This window comes from Wyeomyia smithii, chromosome 2 (assembly GCF_029784165.1).
Source record: "Wyeomyia smithii strain HCP4-BCI-WySm-NY-G18 chromosome 2, ASM2978416v1, whole genome shotgun sequence".
Classification (NCBI taxonomy): domain Eukaryota; kingdom Metazoa; phylum Arthropoda; class Insecta; order Diptera; family Culicidae; genus Wyeomyia; species Wyeomyia smithii.
This window is the reverse complement of record NC_073695.1, coordinates 239,754,924-239,767,795: the sequence shown is the minus strand read 5'-3', so window position 1 is coordinate 239,767,795 and position 12,872 is coordinate 239,754,924. Positions and strand designations below refer to the sequence as shown.

The window sequence follows — 12,872 nt, the reverse complement described above, 5'->3', positions numbered from 1 at the left end:
TACCATCACCGGACCTTAGCGCGAGTGCAACCCAGTGTGGGCAAAGCAACAGCAAAAAAGGACACGCTAAAACACAGACCTGCGCACCATCGGAGGCACCCGCATTTGACAGTTCTTGCCGGCAACATTCTGAATGGCTCAGGTTTGTTGTTTCTTTTTTCGTGCTGTTACAACACGGCGACCCGAGCGAACGAACACGGAACACCGACCGACCGACCGACCCGATCGAGACCATCCGCCAGAGGGGAGAAAAACCGGAAGCAGCCGAGCGGGAGATTCTGCTGAACTGCTGACTACATTCGGGACCTCCTCCCCTTGCCGAGCGGTAGACGGTAGGCAAAAACAGACACAGGAATGGCACACAAACACAGGCGGACAGAAACCGAACTTCTTGGCCAGCTGATGATCGGAGCGTACACAGTTTCAGCTCATTTGTTATCGGTTTACCTTTTTTTTTTTTCAAGTACTAAACAGAACACACCAGCTTCCGGGTGAGAGACATGCACACACAGAAGCACCTTCGGCTAGCACAACAGAAATTTATTTACCGATTCGAGATAATCTATTCATGCAGTTTTGCGTTTAGTTTTTCTTTTTTTTTTTGTCGAGCCTGTGCTTGACTGCTGCTGTGTCACATCGATTTTTGCATCGTTTCGTAAATGGACGGTCTGTTTTTACCTGTGCACCTATGGGAAAATTTCGATTTCAGCCTGTGCCCGTTTTGTGACGATTTAAGAGCTTCCCTGATGACGCAATCGGAATCGAATTCGCAGGAGGCTTGCTTGGTGGGTGCTTCCGCAGGCTCCCGCTTGGGGATAAGTAGAACAGCTACTTAAGGTTTAAAATCAAATAATTATTTCCAGATATGATATAATTGTTTAATCCTTCACGATTAACAATAAATCCATGTGATTTCGGGCATTTCCTCAGTTGATTCATGTCAGCTGTTTGCTGAGAATTTTTCATGCTCCCTTTGCACAGGATTAAAACGCTTGCTCAAAATTATTCGAGACAATTGTTTCGCTAATTTTTCGAGTCTAGCAGACATTCTGCAAGGCAGTAATCTAGATCCACTGCTTTTTGCGTTGTACAAAAATGCTGTGTCTCTAATATTACCTGACAGTTGCCGTATGTTTCTTTTTTGCGAACGATGTTGAGTAGTTGATCCCCGCAACTAGTAGACATTTTTCCCAAGTGGTGTTACAATAATCTTAACAGTGGATGCTGTCAAATTTCCTTCCATTGGAAAATGATCCGAAAAATTTCACTCTGACAAAAATCAACCAGAATCGATAATTGAGGGTTACGTTTGATGCAGCTCTGTGCTTTAGGCCTTACTACAAAAGGATCGTAGCGAATCTACTCTCCGATTCATTTTACTTGACAACCGCCTCGGAAAATACGCTACCTTAACAGGGATTTGCTGCCTGCCGCACGTATTCCAATATCAAAGTAATTTGATGATGTTGTTCAGGCAATAAAGACCGAAAACAGTTCAGAAATTTTCCAGTAGGTTTTCTTTTTTTTTAATGAAATGTAAACCTGACGCAGCTTAAAACAAGTGAGTGATACCGTCATTTACTGATAACTAGAAGTTTAAAGAATAATTAAGGTTCCATATTAGCGATGATCCAATCCATATATTCTGCCACATTGGTATAAATGGCCAGTGAAACGCCACATTTGCCTCCAAATGATGTTATACCAAACTGAACAAATCGTACTCCGGAGAGCTTTGCGGCGTACCCCAACGGACCTCCGGAATCTCCTGCGCAGGTATCGGAGTTTCCACCTCCTACGCACAACTGTTTTTCGTTTATTGGTTTTGGTCCCCTTTGAGAGATTTTGAACTGATTTTGACATTCGGAAATGTTGAGAGGTAAAACTGTTGCCTTTTGTAGAGTGTTCGATAAGGTAAAGTCTTCAGCACTCATCGCACCCCATCCTGTGATAATATACTGAGGAGGTTGATAGTTCCTCAGTTCCGGTGTGTGCGGTAAGCAAATTGGTTGAATGTGATCTGTCGGTTGATATAATGAACTTATCATACTGGGTACAAACAAACGACCGATTACCTTCAAACTGCACGTTTTCACCTAAGCGTATCAATGCAATATCCTCTTTTACATTTCGCGTTGAATACCCTGGATGTTTAAGGATGCACTCAATGTTGTAATCTCGAACTGGTGCAGCGCAGTCTCCGTTATCCAAGTTGCAATCTCTAACCTAACCTGATTGAGTGTATGCTCTCCTAGGCGAACTTTTTCACTAAAATATGAAAATTATGATTTTTAAACACTTCAGATAAATTTTCTAAAAGTTTACATTTTGTGTATAAAACATTGAGCCGCCGTAAGAACGAAGCGTCTGCTGATTAATGTTCCCGCACATGAAAACCGCGTGTCATTCCTCATAAGTAACGCCATCCACGGAAATTCGAATACTCGTGTTGTTTCTCCACCAACGATACGGTTTGGATCATAGATACCACACTGACGGGGAAGAAGTTTGGAATACGTCTTTGTAGCATCTGGTGTAACTGATTCACAAAGCTTTTTTGCATCACGCTCTGTAACAACACAGAAATTAGATTACTTTCCTAAAAATCTAATCAAAGTCATTGCATAATATATCTAGCGGTGACACTAAACATAGTCCCGCCGCAGGTGTAAGAGCTTAAACCCTGTCAATTGCTCAATCCCAAGGTGCAGTACCTTGTCGTTCTGCGATTGATTTGAAGACATCATCACCAAACTCCTGTGAACTGACAGTGGTTAGTATCACAAAGAATACTGTCGCTATTAACAGCATGGTTTATTTCATACGATTTTATCGACGAAATGAAGATTATATTAAAAAAAAACACTAAGTAAATGAAAAAATGCAATTGTAAACCGATCGCGTTGGAAGCTAAACGTTTACTGTGGAACTGAACGGTCTTTGAAACATTGAAATACTCTTCAGTAAATAGACACTAAAATGTCTGTTATCGCGAACGACTTTCCGCTTGAATTGGCAAAAACCCCACAATCTCGTTTTACGTAAAGAACGTGTTCCTATGATGGAGCTAGGGTAAATTCAACTACAGTAGAACACCTGCCAGATTAGCTTAATTTATGCGAGGAATTTTTAGAAAACTTCCTTCGAAAACATCTTCTCCGGCCAATCTGGTTCAGAAATCACGAAAAACATTTATAAATTGCGATTTATGTTTCAAAGAAGTTATTCCAACGATTGGTCCACTATTGGAGAGGGGTCCTGCACATAGCACTAGATTGAATTAGTCGCTGTTCTACATACTCATTCCTGTACTATCTGGAATGACTTCTCGCCAGATTTGGAAATCCTCAGAAAATCGTTATAAGCAGAGAACTCGTTTCTATGTTGGGACTGGAATTTTTCACCGTATTCAACTAATAGGTTCAATGATGGCAATTTCGATCACGGATTTCTTTTCAACACATTTTACTATGTCTAGGCCTGTATTTCTAATACTTCTATGTGGACACATTTTTATGTTTCTGCAAACCGTTTTGCAATAATTTGTATCATGACACATACATTCGAGGGTACGGAAGTGTTTGGATAGTACACATTTTACTCTTCTAGAATGTTGATACACAAACCGACGGAGAACGTAGCTCTTTACACTTGACCCCCGTATCAAAGCCTTGTTTGCAATAATGTGTACAGTTTAGAAATTATTCACCGCACTGATTATGGGATACAATGTTACATCATGACTATATTCTTGGTTTAATTAAAAATTTAACTCTAAAAGAAAATAATGAACGTTTTGTTTCATTAGAACAGAATTGCTGAATTCGCGTAATTATATCTCCATTAATAATCTTTATCTACAACGATACTCTTTTTTCCATTCGTTGTTTTGCTTTCGTCTCGATTAGACGCAAATTGTTTATCTCCGTTTGAGTTCGCAAAATAACAATACACGAGTTATCGTACGGGTGTTTTTTTGTCGATTAGTTCTTGTGTTGCGCGATAACAATAGCCTGTTGTATATCGGCAGAAACATCTGCACACTGGTAGGGGCAGGCTACCCCGCCAGTGATTCGATACGCAGCTGATATATCAGCAAGAATAATTCTCCCGCACCGCTGTTACCCCGCTAGCAGCACGGACCACCATACGATCGAGCGAGTGGAAGTCAACTACAAGTGGCATCTACAAGGTCGCGTGTAAGATACGGCTGTGTCACAACACGAAGCTGGATCGTCATTGTTTGTTCTGCGGAGACACTCGATTAATCCAACTATCAGCCGTGAGGTCGTGACTTAGACGTTCGGTGAAGTATTACATTTAGAATTTTTACTATAATTATCAATATTATTACTATGTTATAATATTATTATTAATATTATTATTGATATTATTATTATTGTTATTATTATTATTATTACTACAATTATTATTATTATTATTACTATTGTTATTAGTATTAGTATTACTGTCTTTTTTTTTATTTGATCCATTGTAGATTGAAAAATTGTTTTTAAAATTTAATATCAACTACTTGAACCCCCCCCCCCCCCATATTCGAATATTTAGCGTTTGTGTGCGGTAGAGCGTAACGCTCCCGCAAAATGGACGACATGCAGGTGCAACTTTTCCTGGAGGTGGAAACAAACGGGGAAGAAATTGAAATATCTCCCATCAGCTCACCCCTACCCTCCCCTTTGCCAAGTCCTGTACCAAGAGTACCGGAAGTACGGGTAAAAGCTTACCCAGATGCCGCTGGCAGTCCCTACGTTGTTTTTTTCCGGCCCATAAAGAAGCCAATGAATATTATTCAAATTGGCAAAGACCTGGCAAAACATTTTTCGGCCGTAACCGAGATTACGAAGGTGAGGCCGTACAAACTGCGAGTTGTCGTGAGTAGCTTGAAGCAAGCAAACGAAATTGCTGGCTACGAGCTCTTCACGAGAGAGTATCGCGTGTACATCCCTGCCAAGGATGTAGAAATCGACGGTGTGGTTACCGAGGGGAATCTCACTGTCGATGACATTTTGCGTCATGGAGTTGGCTGTTTTAAAAACCCCGTGATGCAAAGTGTAAAGATACTGGATTGCAAGCAATTGCATTCAGTATCCATCGAAGAAGGGAAGAAGAAATTCCTCCCTTCGGATTCCTTCCGAGTAACATTCGCCGGATCCGCGCTGCCGAACTACATCCGCTTGGACAGGGTTCGTCTACCTGTACGCCTGTTCGTACCGCGGGTCATGCATTGCCAAAACTGTAAGCAGTTAGGTCACACAGCCACCTACTGCTGCAACAAGGCACGCTGTAGCAAGTGCGGAGGCAATCATGCTGAGAACGCTTGCAGTGGGGATACTGAAAAGTGTCTTTATTGCGAGGGAACTCGGCATGACCTTCCGGCATGTCCCGCGTACAAACAGCGCGAGGAAAAAATTAAGCGTTCCCTTAAGGAACGATCAAAGCGCTCTTTTGCAGAAATGCTTAAGAGGGCTGAGCCACCCTCGACAGCAAACATCTTTTCCTTTTTGCCAACCGATGAGGGTACATCTGACGATCCCGTCGAAGGGTGTTCCTATGCCTTGCCAGAGGGATCTAGGAAGAGGAGAATGCTCAACTCTCCTAATCTTTCTCGCAAAGGTCGTAAGATAACCCCTAGCGGAATGACCAATAAGACAACACAAAAAGGAAGCGGTGAAGAAAAACCGAAGCAAGTACCACCCGGTTTTAATTTCAAATCAAACCAGGAGTACCCACCGCTTCCTGGGGCACCAAAAACCCCTCGTGCACCCATTTCTCGATCAGAAGACATAAAAGAAACAGGGTTCATAAAATCCTCTGATATTGTGGACTGGATATTTAAAACACTCAACATACCAGATCCCCTTCAAAACATTCTTCTTGCCCTACTCCCTACAGTGAAAACCTTTTTGAAGCAACTCACAGCAACTTGGCCCCTCATTTCAGCTATCGTATCTATCGATGACTAATACGTCGAAAGAGGTTAGGAATTTTGTCACTGTGTTACAGTGGAACTGCAGAAGTATCATCCCCAAATTTGATTTATTTTCACATTTGATAAACACATACAATTGTGATGCGTTCGCGCTTTGTGAAACTTTTCTCAATTCAAATGACCAACTTAATTTCCACGATTTTAACATCATTCGTCGAGATCGAGACTCACACGGTGGATGGGTACTTTTAGGGATCAGAAAGTTCTATTCTTTTTTCAGAATCGACCTCCCCTCGATCTCGAATATTGAAGTTGTTGCCATTCAAACGAATATGAATGGAAAAGACCTTTGCCTTGTTTCGTTATATATTCCCCCATCCGCGCGGATTGAACAGAAGCAACTCCTTGATATAGCAGAATTGCTTCCCGCACCTTTTATGATTTTGGGAGATTTTAACTCTCACTGTTCGCTATGGGGGTCGCTGTACGACGACAACCGATCTTCTTTAATTTGTAACTTGATCGACGACTTCAATATGACACTTTTGAATACTGGGGAAGCGACACGTGTACCTAACCCTCCAGCACGTGAAAGCGTGCTTGACCTATCCCTCTGCTCTACATCACTAGCGTTAGATTGCCAGTGGAAAGTAATCAACGATCCCCACGGTAGTGATCATCTTCCAATCGTTATATCAATTGCTAATGGTTCAACTCCCCCGAACCCAATCAATATTTCCTACGACCTTACACGTAATATTGATTGGAAGCGTTATGAGTCTATTATAGCGGAATCTATCGAGACTCACGAGGAACTTCCTCCGGAGGAAGAATACGCGTGGCTTGATAATCGACGCCGCGACTCAAGCTCAGACGAAACCGATACCCGGGGTAACGATTAGACAGCGCCCTCCCAACAAATGGTGGGACAAAGAGTGCTCTGAGCTGTACGTGCGAAGGTCCGCGGCGTATAAGGACTACCGGGAGTACGGCACTGTCAACCTGCTTCGAAAGTACGAGGCACTGGGCAGGCAGATGAAGAGCTTAGTAAAGGCGAAAAAACGCGGTTACTGGCGGCGGTTCGTAAACGCGTTGTCGAGGGAAACAGCGATGAGCACTCTTTGGGATACCGCCAGGCGCATGCGGAACCGTGACGTTTCGAATGAGAGTGAGGAGTATTCAGATCGCTGGATACTCGATTTTGCCAAAAAGGTCTGTCCGGACTCTGTACCGGAACAGAAAACCTTTCGCGACGCGTTTATAGTAACTACGGAAGAGCCTCCATTTTCGATGTTGGAATTTTCAATGGCTCTCCTGTCGTGCAACAATAAGGCTCCAGGGTTAGATAGAATAAAATTCAACCTGTTGAAGAATCTACCCGACTCTGCAAAAAGACGCTTGTTGAATTTGTTCAACAAGTTTCTTGAGCTAAATATTGTTCTGCATGACTGGAGGGAGGTAAAAGTCATTGCTATTCGGAAACCCGGGAAACCTGCCTCTGATCACAATTCATATAGGCCGATTGCGATGCTCTCTTGCCTCCGGAAATTAATGGAGAAAATGATCCTCTTACGGTAAGACAAATGGGTCGAAACAAACGGGTTACTTTCAGATACTCAATTTGGCTTTCGCCGGGGCAAAGGGACGAACGATTGCCTAGCGTTGCTTTCTACTGAAATTCAACTCGCATTTGCTCGAAAAGAGCAAATGGCTTCTGCGTTCTTGTATATTAAGGGGGCTTTTGACTCTGTCTCTGTAGAAGTTTTAAGCGCGAAACTTCATTCGCAGGGACTTTCACTAAATCTGAATAACTTTTTGCTCAATTTGTTGTCAGAAAAGCATATGTATTTCTCACATGGCGATTCGACAACTTCCCGAATTAGTTACATGAGCCTTCCCCAGGGCTCATGTTTAAGTCCTCTCTTATATAATTTTTTCGTCAATGACATCGATGAATGTCTTGCAAATTCATGCACGCTAAGGCAACTTGCAGACGATATCGTTGTATCCATTACTGGTGGCAAGGCTAGCGATCTGCAAGGACCATTGCAAGATACCTTAGACAATTTGTCTGAATGGGCTTTTAAGCTGGGTATCGAATTCTCTCCGGAGAAAACTGAGTTGGTCGTTTTTTCTAGGAAGATCTCTCAGGTTTTAGTCGCTAAATATCTCGGGGTCTGGTTCGACTCTAAATGCACCTGGGCTTGTCATATTAGGTATCTGACACGAAAATGCCAACAGAGGATTAATTTTCTTCGTACGATTACCGGAACCTGGTGGGGAGCCCACCCAAGAGACCTTCTGAGGTTATACCAAACAACAATACTGTCAGTTCTTGAGTACGGTTGTTTCTGCTTTCGCTCCGCTGCGAACACGCATATTTTGAAACTAGAATGAATACAATATCGTTGTTTGCGTATTGCCTTGGGTTGCATGCAGTCGACCCATACGATGAGTCTTGAAGTGTTAGCGGGTATTCTTCCGTTGAAACATCGTTTTTGGAATCTCTCTTACCGGTTGCTAATTCGATGCACAGTTATGAACCCATTAGTAATTGAAAATTTCGAGAGGTTGGTCGACCTTCAATCTCAATCCAGATTTATGACTTTATATTTTGACTATATGGCTCAAGATATTAATCCTTCTTCATTCGATTCCTCCAATGTCGCACTTTTAGATACTTCTAATAATGCTATATTCTTCGACACCACCATGAAACAAGACATTTCTGGTATCCCGGATCAATTGCGACCCCAAGTCATCCCTAAGATTTTCTCCAATAAGTTTAAACATGTTAGTTGTGATAAAAGGTTTTACACTGACGGATCTAATCTAGATGAGTCCACTGGCTTCGGTGTTTTCCACGAAAATTTTACCGCCTCCTACAAACTCGATGCTCCTGCTTCCGTGTACGTCGCAGAACTTGCTGCTATTCAGTACTCTCTTGGAATCATCTAAACCCTACCCATAGACCACTACTTCATCTTCACAGATAGTCTCAGTGCCATTGAGGCTCTGCGATCGATGAAGCCTGTGAAGCACACCCCGTATTTCCTGGGGAAAATACGGCGGTTTTTAAGTGCTTTAACAGATAAAAATTACCGGGTTACCTTAGCGTGGGTCCCTTCTCATTGCTCGATTCCGGGTAATGAAAAGGCTGACTCTTTAGCTAAGGTGGGTGCTATTGATGGCGATATTTATGAAAGACCAATTGCTTACGATGAATTTTATAGCATTTTGCGTCAGAGAACACTCAACAGTTGGCAATCATCATGGAACTCAGATGAACTGGGACGGTGGCTACATTCCATTTTTCCTAAGGTATCGACGAAAGCATGGTTCAAGGGGTTGGATGTAGGTCGGGATTCATTCGCGTGATGTCCAGACCTATGTCCAATCACTACACGTTAAACACGCATCTCTTTCGTATAGGGCTTGTAGACAGTAATCACTGCGTTTGTGGCGATGGCTACCATGACATCGAGCATGTTGTTTGGTCGTGTGCCGAATTCTGTGATGTTAGGTCCGAGCTTATAGATTCCCTCCGGGCCCGAGGAAAACAACCGAACGTACCCGTTAGAGACATTCTGGGAAGCGGTGATCTCCAGTACATGACACAACTGACTGTTATTTGAAAAAGACTGACATTAAAATTTGATATTTTCTTTGTCTATTTGTCAGAATACCCGTATACGACGCTGGAGACACAAACACGAAGAGCCTAAATCTATGTTTAAAAAACAAAAAAGAACACCAGTCGAAACACAAATAGATCGTATATCTTAATTAGTTTTAAGCAAGAATTGTATTTCCCTCCTCTCACCTTAAATCCCCACTAGCTCGTAGTCGGCCGCGAGAATAAATAAAAGGCCTCCCTCTTTTCCCTGCTAACGTAGAATTAATACGAATTGTACTTGGCTCAGTAAAACAGAAAATGTATCGTGCCGTGTCAAATAAACTAATTTTAAACCTAATAAAAAAACGATCCTCTTTTTGTTTCTTGTAATTGTTGGAATTCCCAAGACCTTAGTGGCGCATGATGGGAAAAGGCTTAATGGAGTCATCCCCGCAAAGGCAATTTAAAATGGAGGTTTTCTAAATTGTCTATCTAGGTGAAAAAGACTTTTGTTTTTATTTTAAGCTATGTTTGGATATGGAGAAAATGTCGATGAACGGTGGCTGGTCACTTACAACTCAAACGGAATGCACGGTTTTAGCCTTGCCTTTCACCTGTATCAAAAAAAAAATTATATTTGGAAGGATCTTCCAGATATAATCATGTCAAAAAACTGTCCAATAATACATACAATTATTAAAAAATCAATCATAACTTTCTCATTGAAGAATTGCCTTTGTCGTGAAAATTACAATGAAAAATAAGAAAAAGACTAATCTGCGATTATTTAGGCCATCGAGTAGCAAAATAATCGCATACCAGTCTCACTTTCAACCAGTCGGTGTACTACTCCATATTTTTCTCAAGTATTTTGAATATGGGCAGACGTTTATGGTCGCAGACAGCGTCTAAATATTCTGCATGAAGAATGGCGGAAATGTCCACCCATTACCTACTCCGACTTTAAGGTCGTCGTTGAAAAAGCAAAATATAAGGTTAAAGTCTTGGAAATGCTACTAAATAATATCCTTTCTTATGTTTTAGGTGTTTCGCAATACTTGCTGAATAAAATTATTTCGCATTAGCCCGTGCATTTAGCATATTGGAAAAGTGGTATTGAGAAAAGGAAGTTTCCAATTTCATTGCAACAGTGACTTGACGGAAGACGACGGCGACTAAAAACTTTTGAGTTCTGACAATTTCAACTTGAATAATTATTTGAAGTGAGCAGCTTATCCACAGGAAATTAACACCTTGCAGAAAGCAGCATTTCATAAGGCTATTATCCCTCTGATTGACGAATAACCTTTCGGGAAGGAACTTTCAGAAAAAGTTGCAGTTTCAGTGTCTACTTGAAATGTTTGTTGTGTGGAATTCTTTTGAAATAACCTTGCAACTATTAAGGGGTTATATCTACCAAATGTTAAAAAAATAAGGCTTTGTTAATGATTTTTGTAAAGGACATTTGAGATGAAAGGTATATAAATAATATATCATTGGATTAAGCAACTCTTGGAGAATAGTAAAAAAACATTGTTATTCTTTTTACAAAAAGGCGGCTGTACAGCGATTGTCGTGAACCGCTTTTTTCATAAGTTCTTCCGCAACAAGCAGTAGAAGTCGTGCCCAACGCAACCTATAACCAAAACATTTTTTTTTCATTATCTTATTACTTGGTCGGTGGAGAACCTACCAAAACTAAACCTCGATCGCTGGGCAACACCATCGGCGATCTAGTGAGGGTGGGCAACACTAGCCTCTTTTAAACGGCTAGCACGGGCGTGAGCTGCTTTCTCGCTCTCAGGGTCGGCTCTGACACCGAAGGGCTGATCAAAGAATTGGGTGTTCGGGCAATAAAAGGACAATAGTTAATTTTAATACTATATTAATCTGCTATCCACTTACACGATCGCAAGTTTTACTGTGCCGGCCGGGCTTTCGCTGCTGCTTCTGTTGCTTCGGGTGCTGACGATGCTCGTTGCTGCTGGACTTTTATGCTGCTTGGCTCGTAAAGCAGACACCCGGGCATATCTCACCGATAGATCAAGGATTCTGGGCAGGAGGAAGTCCGTATGGAAAAAAGTGTGAAACTCTCAAAGTGAATTTCTGTTTAACAAAAAAATGTTTGATTTCATATTGTTCAAAATAATCTAAATACTAATTATGTACAAGTTTCTTCCACACTGCTAAGTAGATATGTGGAGAATATAACTGTATATGCTCTTTCTATTTAATCTAAATTCTAGTTGAAAAGTATTGCAATTTTAGAAAAATTTTGCATTAATTCCTAGGGTGCCTGGAAAAACAATGAGGCAGGTGCAAACCACGATCAATCACCCTATATGAGTGCGGATATTGGAACCAAAACATTATTATACGTATGAAAATGTTGACTGGGAACCTTTGTGCTGCCCCAACAGTGGGGGAGTTAAGACACACGGACAACATGCATTGTGGAAGCTATTTCACCTTCTATAAATTAGACGGCCGCGACAGATGTAACTGCTAGAATCCACTTGCTTACGTTGTCAAAAATTATTAACTTTCAATGAGTTGTTTATTTGCCTTGAAAAAAGGCATTTTGCTGTTCAAAATTGGATTTGGTGATGACGATCTTCATGCTGCCCTAACACGGGGGAATAATGGCAGTCTGGCGACACACGCTGAGAAGAACCGCGCTGCTCCTGAGACGTGGTGACCATCCACAGGGCTAGTGCTGCTGATAAGGAAGGACGACTGCTGTTGACAACTTGTCGCTGTCCAGAACTATTATGAGCGGCTTCGGCTGAAAGAGGCTCTTATATAGGCCAAATAGCATGTTTTCAATTGCAAGGTATATGATTCTGTCGACCGTGCGTGCTTGGAAGCAATCATATAACGACCAATCAGAGGACGTAATTTTCGTTTGAACAAGGCTTGACAATTATCAATAGTACAATAGTTTGCATAATCAATCAACAATTTTCTACATTTGGGTGGATGCGTGTATAATTTTCCAAACAATTGCTGCAAAAATGAAGGAAATCGGTTGAAAACAAACCGATTTATAAGCATTTAAAAAGGGACATATTTCGTCCCCTTTTCGTTAATAGTTTTCCTATTTACATCCCTATGTGGTAGGCTAAAGAAAAACGTAGCTCTACGTCAGAAAATCGACTTTAATTGTTTATAACTTTTGTTGTTGTAAATCAATCGCTAAAATCGTGTGTACTTTACTAGATAATCTAATGAAGAAGCTACAGTTAAATCAATCGGATGTAAACTTTTCAAGTTCTACTGCTCGCCGATTTTGAAAACATTGTTTTT

At 41.4% G+C, this 12,872-nt stretch overlaps 1 pseudogene; it reads right to left on the bottom strand.

Moving 5' to 3' along the window:
• Nucleotides 1–1,548: 1,548 nt before the first annotated feature.
• LOC129721758 (phenoloxidase-activating factor 3-like) lies at nt 1,549–2,950 on the bottom strand (annotated as a pseudogene).
• Nucleotides 2,951–12,872: the final 9,922 nt, after the last annotated feature.